At 44.1% G+C, this 20,989-nt stretch overlaps 1 long non-coding RNA gene across 1 annotated transcript; it reads right to left on the bottom strand.

Moving 5' to 3' along the window:
- Positions 1–4,753: 4,753 nt before the first annotated feature.
- On the bottom strand, positions 4,754–20,079 carry LOC149979666 (uncharacterized). Its single transcript, XR_016484655.1, has 2 exons — positions 19,966–20,079; positions 4,754–5,143 (listed from the first exon to the last, which is right to left on the bottom strand). It is a non-coding gene; the product is annotated as an uncharacterized LOC149979666 (long non-coding RNA).
- Positions 20,080–20,989: the final 910 nt, after the last annotated feature.

Here is a 20,989-nt window from a genome sequence, read left to right as displayed (position 1 = left end):
AAGATTGAATCCCTGAGCTGACAAGTTAAACATCTGTTGTTCTGCCCCTGAGCAAGGCAGTTAACCTACTGTTCCTAGACCATCATTGAAAATAAGAATTTGTTCTTAACTGACTTGCCTAGTAAAATAAAAAACACATCATCATCTTCTCTCTTTTGTGGCACCAATGTGAGGGTTTATGGCAGGGAAAACGGTGTTGCGGTAGTCTAGTGTGTGGTGCAGGAATAAGTGAACCTGGGGAGCTTTGCATTCACATTGTCCTAAAAAAGGGAACCGGACTGCGGAGTTCAAGCATAATGAACTCAGACCACCTCTCGAGATGGTCTCAGTTCGATTCGCTTCGGGGGCTCTTTTGAGGGGTCTAAGTTCCTTTGAAGTGTTCACACTGCACAAAAAGTTATGCACAAAAATTGTCTGAAAGGGACCAAGTGCTTAGTCTCTTGAGACATTCACAGGTTTCCATATCTGAGGATGAAAACATCACAAATAAACAGACTTCATTATACTCAAATTAAACAGCACTGAATATTATGTTGCTCTCTGTCCTCCAAGTTTTCCCTTCTAGGGAGTGGAACTTGTGAATCTTTTCATAATGTCCTCCCACAAAATGACCTGCACTATCCAGTAGCCTACACTCTCTCATGACAGCTGCAATTTCACCCTGTTATTTACAAATGCATTTAGGGACTTTTTAATTTACAATGATTACATCAAGATAGATAGCTAACATTTAATACACTTAGCTAAACAGTGTGTAAATTTAGCTAGCTAGCAGCTTAGTTGAGTTAGCCTACAAAGTGGCCTACTGTAGCCAACTAGATAGCTAGCTAATAATACATCATTTTTTAAACATTTAAAACATATTTTTACTTAATTGAGTAGGTTCTCCCACTGTCTCCGTTTTTTGGGGTACTTACAAAAGAGGCACATTTTAAAATGATTTTCACAGGTAGCAAAGTGCAGCCTGTAGCCATGTGGATGGATGGAGAGAAGGAAAAAAGTGTTTGTCACCGAGAGATTTAGAAAGAATAAATTAACTTCACCCACTGTTGCAGCAGCGGGGAGATGAATGAGGCTAGAGTGGAGAGGCAGAGGAGAGAGGCAGGGGACTGAGGCTAGAGTGGAGAGGCAGAGGAGAGAGGCAGGGGACTGAGGCTAGAGTGGAGAGGCAGAGGAGAGAGGCAGGGGACTGAGGCTAGAGTGGAGAGGAAGAGGAGAGAGGCAGGGGACTGAGGCTAGAGTGGAGAGGCAGAGGAGAGAGGCAGGGGACTGAGGCTAGAGTGGAGAGGCAGGGGAGAGAGGCAGGGGACTGAGGCTAGAGTGGAGAGACAGAGGAGAGCGGCAGGGGACTGAGGTTAGAGTGGAGAGGCAGAGGAGAGAGGCAGGGGACTGAGGCTAGAGTAGAGAGGCAGAGGAGAGAGGCAGGGGACTGAGGCTAGAGTGGAGAGGCAGAGGAGAGAGGCAGGGGACTGAGGCTAGAGTGGAGAGGCATAGGAGAGAGGCAGGGGACTGAGGCTAGAGTGGAGAGGCATAGGAGAGAGGCAGGGGACTGAGGTTAGAGTGGAGAGGCAGAGGAGAGAGGCAGGGGACTGAGGCTAGAGTGGAGAGGCATAGGAGAGAGGCAGGGGACTGAGGCTAGAGTGGAGAGGCAGAGGAGAGAGGCAGGGGAAGGGGCTCAAGTGACTCCTGCAGACACGCAGCAGCCGGCGGAACCACCGACAGGGATCAAACTGCAGAGCAGTACATCTGAGCGGCAACACACAAACAAGGAGGTTGCTAAATCAACCAAAAGTCACTGGGGCAGCCTTAAAAAGTAGCTACATTTGTCACTATACTCTTTTACAGACAAAAGTCGCTGGAGGGGTCTGAAAACTCGCTAAATCTAGCGACAAAAGTCGCTTAGTTGGCAACACTGGGTTCATGCTTTTTGTTCTGTCTGTGCTGGTAGCTTGCTCTAGCAGTGGCGTTATGCTCGCGCCCTCCTATCATTAGCTAGTTATCCACCATACACTGAACACGTTATCCCACAAGGTACACGTGAAATCAGGTTAATTCATAAAACTAAAGCTGACTAGAGATATTGTTAAACTGTCACTTACCAAGCTCGTATCCAAACGTGAATTTTGCTTAAAAACGTGTTCCACCAGCTTGCTATAAAAATGCAATGTCGACATCTGCATGGTCCCCACAATGCTGTGTGATTAACATTTTTACTGTAGAAAAGTGTACACTGAGTATACCAAACATTTGGAACACCATCCTAATATTGGGTTGCACCCCCCAACCCTGTTCAAAGGCACTTAAATATTTTGTCTTACCCATTTACTCTCTGAATGACACACACACACACAATGTCTCAGTTGTCTCAAGGCTTAAACATCCTTCTTTAACCCGTCTCCTCCCCTTCATTTACACTGAATGAAGTGGATTTAACAAGTGACATCCATAAGGGATCATAGCTTTTACCTGCATTCACCTGATCAGTCTGTGTCATGGAAAGAGCAGGTATCCTTAATGTTTTGTATACTCAGTGTACATTACTGGATTTTTTTTGTTACATTTTACTGAATTATGAACGTGTTAATATTATTGTTGTTAGGCTATTATATGAACCTCATTCATAAAGAACAGTCTTCCCTTCAGTTGTAAATTGCTATCCTATCCACCCTGTCCCTGTCCCAGACCATAACCTAAACCTGATTATCCATGATGGTGCTGCAGCTGCAGGTGAACCAACCAGCCAGTTGTCATCATAAGAGAGACCTCTCTCGGTTTGTGGCTGTGAAACCTGTCAGGGCGACAGTTAGCCAGACAGCCAGGCCACAGGAAGCAGCCAGGCCACAGGAAGCAGCCATAATGACAGGTCCCCTGCCACCAGAGCACCACACTGAGCAGCACGGCTCATCACAAACAGCCCTGCTACTGGGGAATGATGTGGATTGACCTGGCACAACAGCACTCCTTTCTCCAGCACACTGCTCCCGGGTTATGTTGTTGACAGTGAATTTGCACTGCCAGCCGGATAACAAAATCCCCTGGTCACATGTAACATGTGTGCGACTGGAGTTGATGGATCATTGGATGTGCTTTCATGTGTACTTGCTGTTGTTGTTGTGGTGTGTGCGTAGTTGAGTGAGTGATTGTGTGTGCGTGCGTGAGTGTATGCACATGCATCTGTGTGTTCATTCGTGTGTGTATCACTGTTTGGGTTTCAAATTAGGCATAGATTGAATGCACATGCAATCACAGACACAGAAAATAGTTTACCCAGTGACATGTGGAAGCTGTGGAAAAAGAAAGAGGGAGCGACTAACTACACACATAGCTCACAGCAGGAGGAGAAGTGTTTGTGCTGCCTAATCAGCTGCATGGTCTTAAACAGCAGCATCCATTTCATGCCTTTTATGAAATGGAAGATAATACAATACATACTGCAGTTGTGGCAGTTTAATTTAAAATAATGGGATGACTTGTCAGGATTATTAATCAAAGGAATTCTCAGTGTTCAGCCCGCTCCATGCCATGCGGGAAGCCCTGCTTTTAACAACCTCATATCTGATTAAAATACTGCCAGACGGCAGAGGCCGGGTTGAAACAGAGTTGAGCAATTAAGAAGTGTAAAACACTTGCAAGTAATGGAGTTGCTTGCTTAAGTTACAGCTAGCCAACCGCATTTTGTGTCTCACAGTGTGACTGAACCTTGGCCGTGTACCTGCTGTGTTGTGGCTTCTGGGTCTTTCTTCTCCAATCTATCTGTGCCAGTTGACAGAGATGGACGGGGTGGAGGGGGGTGGAGGGGGGTGGAGGGGGAGGAAGGGAGAGAGAGAGAGAGAGAGAGAGAGAGAGAGAGAGAGAGAGAGAGAGAGAGAGAGAGAGAGAGAGAGAGAGAAAGGTAGTGCAGTCAGAACACAACTTGACAGCAACACCTTGCTTGTGACTTCTCCTTGACTGAGTCTCAACTTACACATCTAAGTAAAATCTGGTAAGCTCCAGCAAGGTTTCACTGATGGAATTTCACATCTAAACCTAACAGAACACAAAATCTCAGTCTGAAGGCTCTAAAGTGCCTCAGCCACTAAATGGGTCATAAGTCAGACAGTTTTATAGTGGATATTACTCTTGTAAGGATCACTTTAACAGATCTTTGAGCATTGAAACACAGAGCAAACTTAACCAGGAGAGTTTCAAACCGAGCCGCTCAGATGAGATTCATGGGGAATAAAGCCATTTTGTCCCCCCCCCCCAGGTCCTTACTTTAATTTGACTTTTCTGTTTGGTTAATTACTGTCTTAGTATATGGATGATTTTCTCTCAGATAGAACCCCCGTTTATGAATGGCCAAGAGAGATACAATTAGGATTTCAATTAACTTGGAAATTATTCAATTCAGTAGTTTCTGAAAAGGAGCCACTTCCTGAGATCTATATTTAAATATTTTCAAAATGTAGTAACTTTTTGTTGTAGTAGTGACCTCCAAAGTAGCCATTTGTCGCCCCCCCCCCCCCCCCCCCCCAAAAAAAAAACATTACTTCTCACAAAGGATATTTAAAACTGTAGTTATCCCAGGTCTGATACACACACAAAACAACAATTTAGACAGGCCCACTGAGCTACATATGGACCAGCCCATCTGACATTTCCCCGAACAGCCCAATGGCCAGTCCATTTCTGCTGTCCTCCCTACCTTACCAGCTCTCTGCAAAGTGTACACAACCATTTGTAGCCCTGCATGAATGACGGCAAAACAATGTTCTGAGAAACAAACCAATTTTAATCATGCCCAGAATATACATCTTAATATACACATGCTCAGACAGGGCCCTCTCTGCCTCCTCTGCACTTATAGGAGTGTCACACGGAGCGGAACAGCTGAACCCAAGAGCAGACTCACACGAGGAGACTGGGATGAGGTAACCAAGGTATTTACTGAAGCATGGGGGAAGATTGAGTGCGGGCCAGGGGAAGCTCGGGCGGGTTGCCGGAAACCAGGTGTGGAGGCTGAGGCTGGAGCGAGAGGTGTTGGGACAGGGTAAGCAGGTCCAGAGGGAAATCCAAGGGAGCGTAGAGTGGGGAATCCAGGACAGAGTAGCAGGACTGACGAGAAGACGGACTGGAGACAGGACCAGAGTCAGAGCAGGCAGAACTGTAGCAGAGAGGAAAACAGCGTCAGGCAAGGAAAAACAGGCACTGGGGGAATGGCGTCAGGTCAAGGAGACACCGGATGAGCATTAGAGGGCGTGGCAGGAGCAGATGTGACAAGGAGTTTAAGCTTGCACCCCAAATGGCCCCCTATTCCCTATATAGTGCACTACTTTGGGCTCATAAGTAATGCACTAAGTAGGGTGCTATTTGGGATGCATCCTAACTGTGCATTGTACCCTCCCTCACCAGGCCTATTGCCTATAAACTATATGAGACAGAAGCTTTAGAACCATTATATGCGGTCAGTCCTATCCTGCTAGCTCCAGTTGCCCCACCTCTTTTTATTCCTTGCAAAATGAGAACATATGTTTAGCTTGTCACAGTGAAGCATATCCCCCCTCTGCACAAGGCAGGAACTGAGTCGGATTTTCATCAATACTGAACATGCCTTTTCCCACTGCCTCAGCTCAGCACGCCCATTATTCATGCCTTGCATGATTTAATTGGTGTTATGAAAAGTAAAGTATGAAGCCTGTGATATCCATTATAACTTCAATAGCCCGGGCCAGAGTGCGGTTGACACTTTCTCCCTCCACAGTTAATTTCTCCAGCAAAAAGAAAATGTGTAATCGTTGAACCGTGAAGTGAGAGAGTTATTGAATACAAGAAGTCATTCTCCTCCAAATCAAATCAAAAGGTTATTTGTCACATACACATGTTTAGCAGATGTTATTGCGAGTGTAGCGAAATGCTTGTGTTTCTAGCTCCAACAGTGCAGTAATATCTAACAAGTAATATCTAACAATTTCACAACAATACACACAACACACAAATCTAAAGTAAAGGAATGGAAATAAGAATATATAAATATTTGGGCGAGCAATGTCAGAGCGGCATAGACTAAGATACAGTGGAATAGGATAGAATACAGTATATACATATGAGATGAGTAATGCAAAATATGTAAACATTAATAAAGTGACTAGTGTTCCATTATTAAAGTGGGCAGTGATGATTTCAAGTTGATATAGGGCAGCAGCCTCTAATGTGCTAGTGATGGCTATTTAACAGTCTGATGGCCTTGAGATAGAAGCTGTTTTTCAGTCTCTCTGTCCCAGCTTTGATGCACCTGTACTGACTTCGCCTTCGATGATAGCGGGGTCAACAGGCGGTTGGGTGGTTGTTGTCCTTGATCTTTTTGGGCTTCCTGTGATTTCGGGTGCTGTAGGTGTCCTGGAGGGCAGGTAGTTTGCCCCCGGTGATATGTTGGGCAGACCGCACAACCCTCTGGAGAGCACTGCGGGCGGTGCAGTTGGCATACCAGGCGATGATACAGCCCGACAGGATGCTCTCAATTGTGCATCTGTAAAAGTTTGTGAGGGTTTTAGGCGCTAAGCCAAATTTCTTCAGCCTCCTGAGGCTGAGGTACGCCGCTAGGGATGCTGTCTGGACCGGCAGCCTTGCGAGGGTTAACACGCTTAAATGTCTTACTCACATCGGCCACAGAGGAGGAGAGCCCACAGTCCTTGGTAGCAGGCCGCGTCGGTGGCACTGTGTTATCCTCAAAGCGGGCGAAGAAGGTGTTTAGCTTGTCCGGATGCAAGATGTCGGTGTCCGCAATGTGGCTGGCTTTCCTTTGTAATCCGTGATGGTCTGTCGACCGTGACACATACGTCTTGTGTCTGTGCCGTTGAATTGCGACTCTACTTTGCCTCTATACCGACGTTTTGCCTGTTTGATTGCCTTAAGGAGGGAATAACTACACTGTTTGTATTCAACCGTACTCCCAGTCACCTTACCATGGTTAAATTCAATGGTCCGTGCTTTCAGTTTTGTGTGAATGCTGCCATCTATCCACAGTTTCTGGTTAGGGTAGGTTTTAGAAGTCACAGTGGGTACAACATCTCCTATACACTTTTTGATAAACTCAGTCACCGTATCAGTGTATTTGTCAATGTTATTATCAGAGGCTACCAGGAATCTATCCCAGTCCGGATGATCAAAACAGTCTTGAAGTGTGGATTCCCGTTGGTTAGACCAGCGTTGAATAGTCAATAGCAGGGGTACTTCCTGTTTGAGTTTCTGCCTATAGGAAGGGAGGAGCAAAATGGAGTCATGATCATATTTGCCAAAGGGAGGGTGGGGGAGGGCCTTCTAAGCATCCCAGAAGTTGGAGTAGCAGTGGTCAATTGTTTTTGCAGCGCAAGTACTACAGTCAATGTGTTGATAGAACTTCGGTAAGGTTTTTTTCAAATTTGCTTGTTGAAATCCCCAGCTACAATACATGGGGCCTCAGGATATGTGGTTTATAGTTTGCGTAAAGTCCAGTGAAGTTCTTTGAGGGCCGTCGTGGTATATACAGTGCCTTGCGAAAGTATTCGGCCCCCTTGAACTTTGCGACCTTTTGCCACATTTCAGGCTTCAAACATAAAGATATAAAACTGTATTTTTTTGTGAAGAATCAACAACAAGTGAGACACAATCATGAAGTGGAACGACATTTATTGGATATTTCAAACTTTTTTAACAAATCAAAAACTGAAAAATTGGGCGTGCAAAATTATTCAGCCCCTTTACTTTCAGTGCAGCAAACTCTCTCCAGAAGTTCAGTGAGGATCTCTGAATGATCCAATTTTGACCTAAATGACTAATGATGATAAATACAATCCACCTGTGTGTAATCAAGTCTACGTATAAATGCACCTGCACTGTGATAGTCTCACAGGTCCGTTAAAAGCGCAGAGAGCATCATGAAGAACAAGGAACACACCAGGCAGGTCCGAGATACTGTTGTGAAGAAGTTTAAAGCCGGATTTGGATACAAAAAGATTTCCCAAGCTTTAAACATCCGAAGGAGAACTGTGCAAGCGATAATATTGAAATGGAAGGAGTATCAGACCACTGCAAATCTACCAAGACCTGGTCGTCCCTCTAAACTTTCAGCTCATACAAGGAGAAGACTGATCAGAGATGCAGCCAAGAGGCCCATGATCACTCTGGATGAACTGCAGAGATCTACAGCTGAGGTGGGAGACTCTGTCCATAGGACAACAATCAGTCGTATATTGCACAAATCTGGCCTTTATGGAAGAGTGGCAAGAAGAAAGCCATTTCTTAAAGATATCCATAAAAAGTGTTGTTTAAAGTTTGCCACAAGCCACCTGGGAGACACACCAAACATGTGGAAGAAGGTGCTCTGGTCAGATGAAACTTTTTGGCAACAATGCAAAACGTTATGTTTGGCGTAAAAGCAACACAGCTGAACACACCATCCCCAATGGTTCAAAAATAAACATATCCAGGTGTTAGAATGGCCAAGTCAAAGTCCAGACCTGAATCCAATTGAGAATCTGTGGAAAGAACTGAAAACTGCTGTTCACAAATGCTCTCCATCCAACCTCACTGAGCTCGAGCTGTTTTGCAAGGAGGAATGGGAAAAAAATTCAGTCTCTCGATGTGCAAAACTGATAGAGACATACCCCAAGCGACTTACAGCTGTAATCGCAGCAAAAGGTGGCGCTACAAAGTATTAACTTAAGGGGGCTGAATAATTTTGCACGCCCAATTTTTCAGTTTTTGATTTGTTAAAAAAGTTTGAAATATTCAATAAATGTCGTTCCACTTCATGATTGTGTCCCACTTGCTGTTGATTCTTCACAAAAAAATACAGTTTTATATCTTTATGTTTGAAGCCTGAAATGTGGCAAAAGGTCGCAAAGTTCAAGGGGGCCGAATACTTTCGCAAGGCACTGTACACGGCTGTGACTATAACCGAAGAGAATTCTCTTGGGAGGTATTACGGTTAACATTTGATTGTGAGGTATTCTAGGTTGGGTGAACAAAATGACTTGAGTTCCTGTATGTGATCACAATCACACCATGAGTAGTTAATCATGAAACATACACCTCCGCCCTTCTTCTTCCCGGAGTGATATTTAGTCCTGTCTGCGCAATGGACTAAGAACCCAACTGGCTGTACGGACTCGGACAGTATATCCCGTGAGAGCCATGCTTCCATGAAACAGAGTATGTTACAATCCCTGACGTCTCTCTGGAAGGAAATCCCCGTCCCCTGAGATCGTCATCTTTATTATCTAGAGACTGAATATTAGCGAGTAATATACTCAGAAGCGGTGAGTGATATGTGCGCCTACTGAGTCGGACTAGAAGTCCCCTCCGAGTACCTCTCATCCACCGGAGGTGTTTTGGATCAGCCTCTGGAATCAGTTCAATTGCCCTGGGGGGTACGAATAAAGGATCTGATTCGGGAAAGTTGTATTCCTGGTCGTAATGCTGGTGAGTTACCATCGCTCTGATATCCAAACGTTTATCCCTGCTGTATGTAATAACACAAAAACAATTCTGGACTAATAATGTAAGAAATAACACACAAAATAACTAAGTACTGCAAAGTTTACTAAGCGCTAGAAACACGGCAGCCCTATCTGTCGGCGCCATTTTCCTGTCCAGGTTAACTGATGGGGGTAAACGTTACTAAACGTTGGATTTATTTCCCGGTGCATAGTCGAAGAAGAACAAATATCCATGTAGTATTTACCCAGTAATTTAGTAAATGCCTAGTTGCAGGAAATGTATTGATTGAAAATCAAACAGCTCAGGCTGAATATAATACGTTTGATGATGAATATTGTGTTGTTTTGAGAACGGGGTAAACACTTCAACCATAACCACTTATCTCCCTCACAAGCTTTAAGCACCAGCTGTCAGAGCAGCTCACAGATTACTGCACCTGTACATAGCCCATCTATAATTTAGCCCAAACAACTACCTCTTCCCCTACTGCACTTATTTATTTTGCTCCTTTGCACCCCATTATTTCTATTTCTTCTTTGCACATTCTTCCACTGCAAATCTACCATTCCAGTGTTTTACTTGCTATATTGTATTTACCTCGCCACCATGGCCTTTTTTTGCCTTTACCTCCCTCACCTCATTTGCTCACATCGTTTATAGACTTGTTTAAACTGTATTATTGACTGTATGTTTGTTTTACCACGTGTAACTTTGTGTTGTTGTATGTGTCGAACTGCTTTGCTTTATCTTGACCAGGTCGAAATTGTAAATGAGAACTTGTTCTCAACTTGCCTACCTGGTTAAATAAAGGTGAAATAAAAATAAAAAATAAAATCAGCTTTTAAAAGGTAAACTTAAGATATTTTAATGGTACAGGCATGTGCTTGGGTGCTATCTCCCTGTACTTTGAGGACTGGATTTACCTCTCGACACACTGTATGAATGGCCTAAACTGTGGATATGTGTTTGTGTGTGTGTGTGTGTGTGTGTGTGTGTGTGTGTGTGTGTGTGTGTGTGTGTGTGTGTGTGTGTGTGTGTGTGTGTGTGTGTGTGTGTGTGTGTGTGTGTGTGTGTGTGTGTGTGTGTGTGTGTGTGTGTGTGTGTGAGACAGAGCAGAGCTGTTTTGTAAATGGCTTCTGGAATGGAACAAAGGAACATGGTCGTCTGACAGTAGAGAGCTGTTTTATCTCTCCAGCACTCCACTCCACCAGACACCACTTGTAATTAGATATGAGGAGTGTGAGATAGAGGCAGCTCTTTCTTTCATATTTCACACGCACACACACACACTCATGCACACACACACACACACGCATGCACACACATACACACAAACTTGTACTCTTGTCGGCTTGGTAGATTCAGTTTTTATAGATAACTATGGTTTGAAATGGTTGAAACAGTTGACAGATAAGATGAGGACCACTCACTTTTCACCCAGTGCAGAGATGAGGAATTACCCAATGACAGTGTCTAGGCCTAAAGTTGAATTTTATGGACAGTGGAATTAAATGCCACCCATCATTAGATTGTCTCCCTAAAATGAACAATGTTCCCCCTAGGGCATCTGAAAAAGCCCTCTGCCTTATCTCCCTTCCATACGTCCACCTCTTACTGGGAGAAACAAGAGTGTCTTTCTCCCGGCTGAGTAGAGGGAAGTGGGTCACAGAGAAACAGAAACTCCTCAGTGGTTCCAGAGTGGCTGGGAGAAGAGAGGAGAGGAGCTGGGAGAAGAGAGGAGAGGAGCTGGGAGAAGAGAGGAGAGGAGCTGGGAGGGCTGTTAATCTTGTATCTCTCACTCTCTCACCCAGATATTCAATTATCTGAGGAGGTCAGCATTCCGGTGCAATAAAGATAAACTCACTCAGCTAGCTCTTGTGTAATGTAACTGTATGCACAGAATTATTCAGCCTGGCTGGCTGCACAGTCATCGTTGTAAACTAAAGTTGGGTTTTATTTTTTTTATTTAACCAAGTAGGCTAGTTGAGAACAAGTTCTCATTTACAACTGCGACCTGGCCAAGATAAAGCATAGCAGTGTGAACAGACAACAGCACAGAGTTACACATGGAGTAAACAATAAACAAGTCAATAACACAGTAGAAAAAAATAAAAAAAGAGTCTATATGCATTGTGTGCAAAAGGCATGAGGAGGTAGGCGAATAATTGCAATTTTGCAGATTAACACTGGAGTGATAAATGATCAGATGGTCATGTGCAGGTAGAGATACTGGTGTGCAAAAGAGCAGAAAAGTAAATAAATAAAAACAGTATGGAGATGAGGTAGGTAAATTGGGTGGGCTATTTACCGATGGACTATGTACAGCTGCAGCAAGCGGTTAGCTGCTCAGATAGTAAATGTTTAAAGTTGGTGAGGGAGAGAAAAGTCTCTAACTTCAGCGATTTTTGCAATTCGTTCCAGTCACAGGCAACAGAGAACTGGAAGGAAAGGCGGCCAAATGAGGTGTTGGCTTTAGGGATGATCAGTGAGATACACCTGCTGGAGCGTGTGCTACGGGTGGGTGTTGCCATCGTGACCAGTGAGCTGAGATAAGGCAGAGCTTTACCTAGCATGGACTTGTAGATGACCTGGAGCCAGTGGGTTTGGCAACGAATATGTAGCGAGGATCAGCCGACTAGAGCATACAGGTCGCAGTGGTGGGTGGTATAAGGTGCTTTAGTAACAAAACAGATGGCACTGTGATAAACTGCATCCAGTTTGCTGAGTAGAGTTTTGGAAGCTATTTTGTAGATGACATCGCCGAAGTCGAGGATCGGTAGGATAGTCAGTTTTACTAGGGTAAGTTTGGCGGCGTGAGTGAAGGAGGCTTTGTTGCGGAATAGAACGCCGAATCTAGATTTGATCATAGATTGGAGATGTTTGATATGAGTCTGGAAGGAGAGTTTACAGTCTAGCCAGACACCTAGGTACTTATAGATGTCCACATATTCTAGGTCAGAACCATCCAGGGTGGTGATGCTAGTCGGGCGTGCGGGTGCATGCAGCGAACGGTTGAAAAGCATGCATTTGGTTTTACTAGCGTTTAAGAGCAGTTGGAGGCCACGGAAGGAGTGTTGTATGGCATTGAAGCTCGTTTGGAGGTTAGATAGCACAGTGTCTAAGGAAGGGCCAGAAGTATACAGAATGGTGTCGTCTGCGTAGAGGTGGATCAGGGAATCGCCCGCAGCAAGAGCAACATCATTGATATATACAGAGAAAATAGTCGGCCCGAGAATTGAACCCTGTGGCACCCCCATAGAGACTGCCAGACGACCGGACAACATGCATTTGACACACTGAACTCTGTCTGCAAAGTAGTTGGTGAACCAGGCAAGGCAGTAATTAGAAAAACCGAGGCTATTGAGTCTGCCGATAAGAATGTCGTGATTGACAGAGTAGAAAGCATTGGCCAGGTCGATGAAGATGGCTGCAGGGTACTGTCTCTTATCGATGGCGGTTATGATATCGTTTAGTACCTTGAGCGTGGCTGAGGTGCACCCGTGACCGGCTCGGAAACCAGATTGCACAGCGGAGAAGGTACGGTGGGATTCGAGATGGTCAGTGATCTATTTGTTGACTTGGCTTTCGAAGACTGTAGATAGGCAGGGCAGGATGGATATAGGTCTGTAACAGTTTTTGTCCAGGGTGTCTCCCCCTTTGAAGAGGGGGATGACTGCGGCAGCTTTCCAATCCTTGGGGATCTCAGACGATATGAAAGAGAGGTTGAACAGGCTGGTAATAGGGGTTGCGACAATGGCGGCAGATAGTTTCAGAAATAGAGGGTCCAGATTGTCAAGCCCAGCTGATTTGTACGCGTCCAGGTTTTGCAGCTCTTTCAGAACATCTGCTATCTGGATTTGGGTAAAGGAGAAGCTGGGGAGGCTTGGGCGAGTAGCTGCGGGGGGGGGGGGGGGGGGGTGGCGGAGCTGTTGGCCGAGGTTGGAGTAGCCAGGAGGAAGGCATGGCCAGCCGTTAAGAAATGCTTGTGCAAGTTTTCGATTATCGTGGATTTATCGGTGGTGACCGTGTTACCTAGCCTCAGTGCAGTGGGCAGCTGGGAGGAGGTGCTCTTGTTCTCCATGGACTTTACAGTTTCCCAGAACTTTTTGGAGTTAGAGTTACAGGATGCAAATTTCTGCTTGAAAAAGCTGGCCTTTGCTTTCCTGACTGACTGCGTGTATTGGTTCCTGACTTCCCTGAACAGTTGCATATCGCAGGGACTATTCGATGCTATTGCAGTCTGCCACAGGATGTATTTGTACTGGTCGAGGGCAGTCAGGTCTGGAGTGAACCAAGGGCTATATCTGTTCTTAGTTCTGCATTTTTTGAACGGAGCATGCTTATCTAAGATGGTGAGGAAGTTACTTTTAAAGAATGACCAGGCTTCCTCATCTGACGGGATGAGGTCAATATCCTTCCAGGATACCCGGGCCAGGTCGATTAGAAAGGCCTGCTCGCAGAAGTGTTTTAGGGAGCATTTGACAGTGATGAGGGGTGGTCGTTTGACTGCGAACCCGTAGCAGATACAGGCAATGAGGCAGTGATCGCTGAGATCACTGCCTCATTGAAATAAATAGAGGTGTAATGTAGTGAGATCTATAATACTTTACCATTCCCATCAGGCATTATCAAAGGGAAACAAAGCAGTATCATGATTCACATTCCAGCGGTTTCACATTCCTTCGTGACCTCCTAGTATGGCAATAAATATCAGAAGGCCTTAGCAACTGCCATCCTCTCATGACATCCCAACTAGTGCCTCCCTACCGTGCAAACTGACTGATTACTAAATTACTCTTGTTGAAACACAAAGGTCTGGCTACAGGTTTCTCTAATCTGGCTGTGAATGACACCAGTCTCTGCTGGCTTTAGGCTCTGCTCTGACTGCTCCTCTCTCCCCTGTTCATTGACAGGGTTTCCTTTAAGGGGTCCCACATGCTGTCTCTGTCTCTGTCTCTCTTCCTTGCATGCCTCTGACATCACTGGCCCCAGGCCATTCTTCTCAGGGAATTGTGTGATGTTGTTGGGGTGAGCCGTCACTCTTTACTCATTTTCACAACAATGGGTGCATCCCCATCCCACTCCAGTGGCTCTCCCTGCCTCCTATATAAAGGACTAAGTGGCTGCCTGGCGTGCTAGTCTGGCTAGCTGTATAGGATGTTGATTAATGGTGTTTAGATAGACTGCCCCCGGATGTCTGACTATCTTTGGAGTTTCACTCCACTATATTATTCCAAAGGAGTTATACCCCAAGGGCAGGAAGTGGACTTTTCTAGGGTGTACTTCTCAGAATATGTACAGCAGAGCTGGGTCAGATACATTATGACACATATTTGAAAGTATTTGAAGTGTGCTTAATTAAGCTTGGAGTTGTATTTCTTTTTACACTATTCCATTGGTTCTATTGTACCAGGCAAACTAACTGAAAGTGCATATCAAATATTTGATACTGTATGTGTTTGACCCAGGTCGTCTGTACAGTCTTATATCATTCAAGGACCTGGTCGGCTTGGTTCTGTTCAGCTCTAATATTCTTCATTGATAAATGTTTCCATTCTATTCATCAGCTCTAAAACAGCACAGAGGCTTTACAAGTTTGTTAAGAGAGACATTTCAGGGGTTATTGGCGCTCAGGTCCAAGACTGAGAAATGTACCCAGAGTAAGACATTTTACAATAACAAGACACTTTTCCATTGTACACTGCACTGTTTCAATAGACCTGTCTGACTGGATACTGTACTTTAAATGCTGAATATACGTGAAATTCATGCAGGGCATTATTAGTTGTAAAGTCTCACACAATAACAAGCTGTTGATTTGTTTTTGCATTACTGTTGATAAACCAATAAACCGAAAACTACTCACTAGAAGATATTGCAATCAATTCAGATATTGTCAGTTGCTTGTTATTTCACAATAAATCAAGCAATTTGCATTCCGATTTATTTGACTTTTGATTTCCACAGTTAATCTGGCAGATTGAATACAGATCTATCCATTTCTTTGAAACTAAACCTAGAAAAATGTCTTCTCTCAACTCTCTATTGGAAGTCTCCTAAAATGCATTAGCATTTCCCAATGAAAAAAAGAGTGATTGCTTACATCTGACTTTATGTCCATAGTTTTTATGGTTTGGATGAAAGGGGTCATATCGGGGCAGCAGGTAGCCTAGTGGTTAGAGCGTTGGGCCAGTAACCAGCAGGTAGCCTAGTGGTTAGAGTGTTGGGCCAGTAACCAGCAGGTAGCCTAGTGGTTAGAGTGTTGAGCCAGTAACCAGCAGGTAGCCTAGTGGTTAGAGTATTGGGCCAGTAACCAGCAGGTAGCCTAGTGGTTAGAGCGTTGGGCCAGTAACCGAACGGTTGCTAGATGGAATCCCTGAGCTGACAAGGTGAAAATCTGACCCTGAACAAGGCAGTTAACTCACTGTTCCTAGACCGTCATTGTAAATAAGAATTGGTTCTTAACTGACTTTCCTAGTTAAATAAGGGTTAAATAATAATGTTGTTCCGTACTTAAGTAGTTGTGACTCCAGCCTGTAGGGTTACTAAGGAAACCTATTTCCATACAAAACTTGTGCTGCTAGGATAAGGACAGAAAAATATTTCATGGCTCCCAATGCAAATTAGCATACAGTCAAGTGAAGAGTGCCAAGTTATTTTAGGTTGGACTCTTTCGACTGCCTTAGTAGTCAGAACAGAGTACACATCTTACAGTATGAATCCTGGCCCTTAGCAATAGAGTAATCCTGTATGGAGAGCAAGTCAGTAACTGTCTTTCAGTAGTAATGACCACTCAGATGACATAACTCACTGATTACCAGAGAAACAGGCATTTGAGCCTGATGTACATAGCAATCCCACATGAATAAATACACACTGTAGTATACCTCGATCATGTGTAGTACTTACTATAGAATATTGTAGTACACTGCTATCCGCAAAAAAACACAGGAGTAAATACTGCAGTAATGTCTACAAAAACACTATTCCTAAAAAAAGGACACTTTTAACTATAGTAAATACTACAGTTTTTAATTTGTAAATACCCTGCCCATTCCCCTCCCCCATATTGCAAATTGTGCCAAGTATAGACCATATATTGTGTTCCCTACAGGTTATACAAAAGAGCAAAAGCTCTGAACTATCGACCCCAGTCCTACCTAACTACAGGTTATGGAAAATTTGCTCCTGAAGGACAAAGCCTCCACTTCAATGTCAAAGATAATACATCAAAACACTATAATAAATACTACAGCAATGTCTGCAAAAACACTACTGTAAATATTACAGTATACTACGATCTGCAAAAACACTACATTAATTACTACAGTATATACTACAGTTATTTTACTACAGTATTTATACTATAGTTAACTGTACAGAGAGTAGTGCGTACGGTCCAGTACATCACCGGGGCCAAGCTTCCTGCCATCCAGGACCTCTATACCGGACGGTGTAAGAGGAAGGCCCTAAAAATTGTCAAAGACTCCAGTCACCCTAGTCATAATGTAACGGCTCTCGTCAAAAAGAGTGAACCAAAGCGCAGCGTGGAAAGTGTTCATGATTTAGACAGCTGCCTCTGATTGGGAACCACAAATGGCCAAAAACAAAGAAATAGAAAACATAGACTTTCCCACCAACAGTCTATGAGTCACACCTAACCAAACATAGAGAATTAAAAGGATCTCTATGGTCAGGGCGTGACACATAGACTGTTCTCTCTGCTACCGCACGGCAAGCGGTACCGGAGCGCCAAGTATAGGTCCAAAAGGCTTCTAAATAGCTTCTACCCTCAAGCCATAAGACTCCTGAACATCTAATCAAATGGCTACCCAGACAATTTGCATTGTCCAACCACCCCCACACCCACCCTTATTATCTATGCATTGTCACTTTAATAACTGTACCTACATGTACATATTACCTCAATTACCTCGACACCGGTGCCCCCACACATTGACTCTGTTCCGGTACCCCCTGTATATAGCCCGCTATTGTTATTTACTGCTGCTCTTTAATTGTTTGTTCAGTGAATACTATAGTATTTATGTCATAGAATACTATAGTATATTTTTATGTGGGTATACTCCAATATGTCTGCTGTTTAAAGCCTTTAAGTGGGAAGATGTTATTGCCTCTGGATCTGTGTATCTGCGTGTTACTTCCTTTTGCCTATAAAGCTTGAGAACTTCAAATGGAGCCGCAGGGCCTGTAAGTGTGTTTGGCAAGGGAAGGGCATGGATTTATGAAGTATAAATACCACTAATAACCCTGGGGCTTGAAAGGTTTAGTTTCAACACTGGTTATGTAAATATTTTCTTAAAGCCCTTCCATGAATTTAACAGTTCCATTTGTCAACATGTAGCTATGCCCTGTGCAGCAGCAGATTCAAGCAGAGCCAGGAAGCAGAACCCAAAGTAGTCAGCATCCTACGACAATGATAAACTAATACTCAAAGTTCATGGATATGTGGAGACTGAAAAGCTTTATGCAATGTTTTTTAGTTGTGGTCCATGTTTGAGTCCTAAGTATTGTGCTTTAGCGGTTTTGAGCGAACAAGAGGCATCACTACAGAGCAATCATCGGACAATATCCAATGAACATGTCTGTTCCCATTTTCCTGAGTGTCCAATTAAGTACAATTCCATCTCAATAAAGGTGCTGAGTTTCATTTCATGGAAAGTAGTTAGTTCCAGCCCCAGCTGCCAGCTGATCATTGATAGAGATGCATTATAGAATTTCAGTTTGGGCAGATTATGGATTCTGATTCCAAGAGTCCATTATTTAATGTTTCACTGAACTTGCAGATAGACCTGCCCTGTAACGGGTGTCGTTGGAAGGATGAGACCAAGGCGCAGGGTTCTTTGAGTTCCACATAATTTATTAACGAAGTGAAACAATAAAGTATACAATGACCGAATAGCTTTGTTGTGCAAACTACCTGCACACAAACAAAGAACAAGATCCCACACAGGAGGAGGGAAAAGGGCTGTCTAAGTATGATCCCCAATCAGAGACAACGATAGACAGCTGCCTCTGATTGGGAACCACACTCGGCCAGAAACAAAGAAATAAAGAACATAGAATGCCCACACAAATCACACCCTGACCAAACCAAAATAGAGACATAAAAAGGCTCTCTAAGGCCAGGGCGTGACATGCCCAGCTGTTCCTTGGACAACTGCCAATTTAATAACGATCGATAATAACCTTCTTCTTCCTCCTACCCTTGAATCTGGATATAATAAATAAGGCGTTAATGAGACCAAATGCTCTGCTGCCCTGTAGCCCACAATTGAATTGTATCTAATTATAGCCTTGTTGTGAAGGAGTCTGTTTAGCCTCAAATGATCTCACAGGCCTTAATCAATTAGCTTGTGAACAAGACTACCCTGTTTAATGAATAATTAGGTGACACTTTGGTGAGATGACACTTTGGTTATAGGGGTATTCAATCATACGAGTTACATATTGACTGAACACTGACCACCCGTGGTGCTATTATCAAGCCTCTATTCTCTCCTGAGATACACTATAAGTAAAATGGGAGTTATACCACTCTGTCACAATCTAATTCCAGACTCCCAGCTCTTTGGAGTGTTTCTGTGAGTGGCTTTAGCATCTCTAAATCACCACATTTGGCCATGACTAAACATGCAGCGTAGGGATTTATGTGTCCTTGCCTGGAAAGTTTACCTAAATGTCCCGAGGGGCCGAGGGTGAGGCCGACAGATAGACAGAGACGCAGCTGCTGGAGCTGACGATGGGTCTGCCAATGAGAGCAGGGCGACGCAGGACAGGAGGAGAGCCCCTGGGTGAATCTCAATTGTATTTCCTTGATTGCCCCTGTCCTCTCTCCTTCTCAAAACACATTGGAAGAAATTGTCAAATTTTCCTCCCCTTAGACCTTGTTCCCCAATGAACTTGGAGAAGGAATCAAGGAGAAAGGACACAAGGAATCAAGAAAATACATTTGAGATTCACTCCCAGCCTGGACCCATGGAACAGCCTTCCCAGGGATGTAACTGGCTGCTGAGGAATCAACTTCAAGGTCCAGAATATGAGAGGCTGACAGACACTACAGGCTAGGAGACAAGGGTTGCATACTAAAATACCAAAATAGAAAAACAGCCTGAGGCGAAGCAGTTCTGTTTCTGTCGCACTTTAGCAACAGCAATAACACAACAGATTTTTTTTCAAAAACAAAGCAATAAAAACCAGTGAGCCAGCAGTTAATTTTCTCTTTGCTTCAATTGGCTCCGTCAGAGTTTGGCCGTGGGAGGAGGAAGCGGTAGCTTTACAGGTGAAATCAGATAGAGAGAGAAAGAACGAGTGAAAGAGAGAAGTGCCTGAGGCAGAAAGCAATTGAGGACTTGACTTCTAAAACCCCAGAAGAAGTTAATCCAGCCAGCTGAAGGGGTTTTCATTAGTTTGGCAATATGTTCCTCCAAAAGAGGTGCAGATGTAAGTTAAGTGGTATTTTATAACTGTGCTTAGCACAGGACTCACCAGTGCAGGAATGCCTACATATGGGATGCATTACATTACTTCAGCCAGCCTAACTCCTTAGTTTCCACCTTCAGATTTGATTCTCCTGTGTGGAATGTGGCATCCTGCTGGAAAAATGAGAATGGATGTGATTTGGCAGTTGGATTCCTAGAAACATTTGAAATGCTTAAGTATTAAGTATGTTGCTAGAGGCAACACGCCTCTCTTCATGATGACCAGGTGGTTGTCTTCATTAATTCATCAAGGTAGCCCACAAGTGCATAATCACTCTATACTGTATGCTCATCATGTACTGTATACATTAAACCAGCCCATCCTGTCCAGATGTCCTTTCTAATAGCAGCTTGTATCACATTGAGGTACAGTACACTTGCAGAGGGTCTTGCTACTCATCATGTGCAGTACACATTAAAAGCTGCACATCTGAATGTCCAATAGTAGCCTGTGTTACAAATGACATATATCCTCCACTGCAGTCTGAACACACTGTTGGCACACATAAAGGCTAGATCAGGCTGGTGGAGGCCCTTCAGCAACAATCACAATCAAATCAGGCTGGCAAACCCACACTGCTGCCACAGCACTGCAGCATCATCCCCTTACCAGTTTCTGTCCCCATTTCTGTCCCCATGCCAGTCTCAATCTCTATCCCCATGCCCGTCCCCGTGATCTGCAGCAGCTTTTAATTAGTGTGTGTCAGCCTTCAGTCTGCCTGTGTTCTTCCCAGCCACAAGGGCCTTTAAGTTCTCCGCAAATTAATTACAAATACTAAGCAATCACAGTAATTAAATTTTGCCCCAGGCACCCGGCTTGGCCTTAGACCTTAACCCTGTGTCCAGTGTGCAGCGGGGGACAAAGAAAGGAAGTGTGGTACATAGGGTTAGCATTAGCAAACAGCGATTGAGCTGTATGGAATGAGGGGAGTAGGGGACGCACTGCTGCAAGAGGATCTCCTGCTGTAATAATGCCATGATGACACACAGTCAGTGCAGCATTTGTTAGTATTCATACAGGTCAATGTTTA

Source organism: Oncorhynchus mykiss, chromosome 11 (assembly GCF_057628025.1).
Source record: "Oncorhynchus mykiss isolate SJ-2025 chromosome 11, ASM5762802v1, whole genome shotgun sequence".
Classification (NCBI taxonomy): Eukaryota; Metazoa; Chordata; class Actinopteri; order Salmoniformes; family Salmonidae; genus Oncorhynchus; species Oncorhynchus mykiss.
This window is presented reverse-complemented; position numbering and strand designations above follow the sequence as displayed.